The sequence below is a fragment of the Lithobates pipiens genome, unplaced genomic scaffold, assembly GCF_037356315.1.
Source record: "Lithobates pipiens isolate NorthernLeopardFrog02 unplaced genomic scaffold, aLitPip1_a1.2 Scaffold_16, whole genome shotgun sequence".
NCBI classification, from domain to species: Eukaryota; Metazoa; Chordata; class Amphibia; order Anura; family Ranidae; genus Lithobates; species Lithobates pipiens.
This window is the reverse complement of record NW_027507748.1, coordinates 270,265,592-270,270,296: the sequence shown is the minus strand read 5'-3', so window position 1 is coordinate 270,270,296 and position 4,705 is coordinate 270,265,592.

Genomic DNA, 4,705 nt, shown 5'->3' with positions numbered 1-4,705 from the left:
CTTCCCCATGTGAGTGCCTATTGGAGCCTTTTACCATAATTGGCCTGTGAGTATGTCCTGTTCCACTTTCTGTACATGATACTTTGAGGAGATGTGATGCCTATTTGTGGAGGTTCATCTGACAATTGCATTGGATAGTCTTCATTTGTTTATGACCTTCATTCAGAGGTCTGATATCTTTAATAAGAGCTCATGTTTGGTGTGGGAGCAGAAGAGTGACCCCAGGATATTTAAGCAGTACTTTTCACTGTGGATGGACTTTATTCTTCATTGTGGAGTAATTTACTTCTATTATTTTAACTGTTTGTGATTTGAATGTTGTGGAATATTATATACATGAATGTATTTTATAGATTTTTTTTATTGTTATCTCTTTATTTGGAGATTATCTATTGAGTTTTGGCACAATTTGATTCTTTACTGCACGTTTGCTGATACACATATATTTAAAGGGGGGTTCCGGACGTTTTTTTGTTTTTTTTTAAGTCAGCAGCTACAAACACTGTAGCTGCTGACTTTTAATAAGGACACTTACCTTTCAGTGAGCCCGCTATGTCAGCCGCCCCGAGGCCGATCTGTCCATTGAATCGGCTGCCGGCGCCGCCATCCAAACTAAGGGAAAGGCAGTGGAGCATTGCGGCTTCACTGCCCGTTTCCTACTGCACATGCGCGAGCCGCACAGCGCTTTGTGAATGGCCCCGTTGTTTCCTGGGACACACATGTCCCAGAAGACAATGAGGCCGCTCGCCGAGGAGGAGGAATTGAAGAAACAGCGTCGCGGAATAGGCAGATTAGGAAGACTGCCTAGCAACAAGGGTTTCTGGTGAGTAAAAAAATAAAATAAATTTCAAATTTTTTACAGAATATTACGTACTTTTTTTTTCAGGGTGGTCCTCCACTTTAAAGGGGAAGCGCAACAGGCTTTCTATTTATACACTAAGCTACTGTGTTTACTTTCAAATATAGTTGAGTGAACAGTTCAAACCGAACAAAAGTTCAGCCTAAACGTCGCCTCTTTACCCATTTGATTTTGCATTCCAAGCCCTAAATGGGCAGTTTCTGGGCTCCCATACCCTTTTTATGATCAGTAACATGCATATAAGCCTCCAAAATGGGGACTTTTGATTTTTCGACTTTCCGGCAGACTAGGTCCAACGGTCTTCCCGACGGACTTTTTGCGCAGTTCCGACGGACTTTCTGAACCAACGGTCTTGGACACACACAATCACACCAAAGTCTGACAGATTCGAACGTGATGACAAACGACAGGACTAGAATAAAGAAGTTCATAGCCAGTAGCCAATAGCTGCCCTAGCGTCGGTTTTCGTCCATCAGACTAGCATACAGACGAATGGATTTTTCGACTGGACTCAAGTCTGTTGCAAAAATTGGAAACATGTTCTAAATATAAAGTCCGTCCACCTTTTCAACAGCAAAGGTCTGATGAAGCCCACACACGATCAAATTGTCTGCCAGATTTGTTCCGTCAGACCTTTGCTGTCGAAAAGTCTGGCCAGGTGAACACAGCATAACACACTGCTGATGTGCTTTAAAGTGGTTACCATTCAAAGTTACTTTTAAAATGTATTTCAATGTGCAGATACTTATGCTCTATGCATTGAGCATGGGGTGCACACCATAATGCTCTATATATTGTGCTGCAGTGATAAAAAGGCAAGACTTGTTTGCATTTTGACAGTTGATCAAAATGGAATTGGATGCTTAAAGTAGTGCCTCCAACATGTGAGAATTTGTGCATTCCAGTGAACTGTGTTATGTGTAAATGGGGTCCTAAGTTGTACTGAAGAAACATTGTGATTTTAGGACAGCTGTCATTTTTGTTGTACAGCTTGCTAATTGGTTTCACTTGTTACTGGAATTATTCTTTAATCAGATAATGTTACCTTATCTAAGTATAGAGATGCATATCATAGAGCGTTTCCTCTTGAGATTCTTTATTACATGGAACATGCCATAAAAGTAACTTTTAGGCAGGCCATACAGTTAGAATTTTGTCTGGTTCAGCAGGAACCATGTGTGGGCATGCTGAATGTACTAAAATGGTTGATCGATCAACTTGGGTACAACCAGCTATAGCCGCTAGCAATAATCACTGTCTTCTCCCAGCTAGTTCCAGTCCTTACCACTAGAGGTCTCCAGCTATGCAGGCCAAGACCTTTACTGGTTTGATGGTCATTACAGTTTTCTACTTCAGTGCCAAAAACAGAATGATACTTCATCAATCAATAAGATTTCAGACTTGTGGAGAAATCTCTGTGTGATAGCAAGCATTTTTTCAGTGCTCACTGTTGCATTGAAGTTAAACTGCTCTTATGCATTAATCCAAACACTCCAAAACTATGATATATGTCTATACCATCATTTAAATACAGGAAGGCTGTACATAATGAATAGACCTGAATAATGAGATCTCGGTTAGCAGTGGCATGAGCCTTCAAGCAGATGGAAGCCGAAATCTGGGGAAGGGGTTGGGGCAAACTCGTCTAAGCTCTCAAATGTCCTCTATAAAGTAATGGTTGCTTGGAGGCTGCCTTATAATTGCAACCAACAAGACAAGTTGACTTCCAGTGATCTCTGCTGTGGGACATAAGGTAAGTAGCAGAGCAAGGCACAGTAAGATAGAGAGATTTCTGATAAAATGGAGGGCCATGAAGTTTCCTTGTGGTGTCAACCATTGCTAGCATGAACAATGATGAGTGTACTGAAAACCAGAGTAATTTATACTGTATACATGGGTATATAGTGGTGGTGTCCTTATTTGGGTTAGGAATGTTAGTTTCGGCACTAATACATTTAATTCAAGGGACAATAGTTCTGGTGCTAAATTAGTTTGCAGGTTTTTTTTGCCTTGGTAATGAGATTAAGAATTAAATTAAATGCCCTTAGGGTCAAGGGTGAGGGGGTTAAAATATATCTAAAGTTTTTTAATTTTGGATAGAACGGTGAGGGGTTAGAACCCTTTAAATTTTTTTACTGCTCTCTGTGTCCCCACTAGGGAAATACATTCTTCCTTTTTATCTTTTTTGCGGGGGCGCAAACAAACTGAAAAATTCTGAAAAAAAACCCATCAATTGCAGCCTCACTGTACCATCAATAGCAGCCATTGTGCCATCAATCGCAGCCACTGTGCCCATCAATTGATGCCACTTTGCCATCAAATGCATATACTGTGCCCATCAATTGCCGCCACTGTGTCCTTCAAACGTAGCCACTGTGCCCATCAATTGCTGCCACTGTGCCATCAATTGCCGCCACTGTGCCATCAAACACAACCGCTGTGCCCATCAATTGCCGACACTGTGCCCATCAATTGCCATCACTGTGTCCATCAAACACAGCCACTGTGCCATCAAACGCAGCCACTGTGCCCATCAATTTTCATCACTGTGCCATCAAACGCAGCCACTGTGCCCATCAATTGTCACCACTGTGCCCATCAAACGCAGCCACTGTGTCCATCAAATGCAGCCACTGTGCCCATCAATTGGCAACACTGTGCCATCAAACGCAGCCACTGTGCCCATCTATTGCTGCCACTGTGACATCAAATGTAGCCACTGTGCCATCAAACACAGCCACTGTGTCCATCAAATGCAGCCACTGTGCCCATCAATTGCCACCATTGTGCCCATCAAATGCAGCCACTGTTTTATCAAATGCAGCCACTGTGCCCCAAAAAATGCAACCACTGTGACCATCAATTTCTGCCACTGTGACCATCAATTTCTCCAGCTGTGCCCATCAATTGCCACCACTGTGCCCATCAATTGCTCCCACTGTGCCCCATCAAGCGCAGCCACTGTGCCATATCAAATGCTACCAGTGTGCCCCCCCCCCCCGCCGGCCCACCGGCTGCACTTATCTATCTCGGTGGGACAGCTCCTCGATGTCTTCTCCCATCCTCTCTTCCGGTCCTTTCCTATGATTGGACACCTGGCGCCCAATCACAGCGTCTGTCATTTCAGCCAATCAGGTGACGGGTAACAGATTCGAGCACCTAATTGGCGGAGAGGTGGTTAAGTCTTACTAATGCGAATATTCATTTGATTTTCTAACACAGCTGAGTGACCTGCGAGCGCCCAGAAAGGCGCTCGCAGGTCACCTTTTTTGACGCATATTAGAGCCTATGGCTCTAATCAGGTGCTTCAGAAAGACACCCCCCACCGTTGTAATTCAGGCGCCCTGCGCCAGAAAAGGGGCTAGGCGCCTGAAAAGAATGTGGAAGCGGCGGCCATAGATAAATTTGTGCAATGCATGAATCTATTGAGGCTAGAGGGGTGACAGGAGAGAGGGGGTAGCGCCCGTGTGCCCTTATGGATGCACCACCACTGATTAGAATCAAGATTGGAAGTGGAGGTGATATATATTTTTTATAGTTGTCACCAGAACAGGAATACAGGGGAAATCTACCAATAGGTACAAATTTTCCAGTAACATCTGTTTAAAAAAGGGAATTACCCTATCTTTGGAGGCGTTTCCTCTAGTTTTCTGTTGTGTATACAGGACTGGAAATGAATGGAAATCTCCCAAATGGGACATATGGGTTTGAATGAATCCCTATTCAAGTATACAAAATAAAACAGGAATTGGCATTAGATATACTTTAGATCCAAGGCGTATGTTAAAAAATAAGTTTGGCACAGAGAGAGAGATAGGCATAGTGTTATGGAATTATATTCGATGT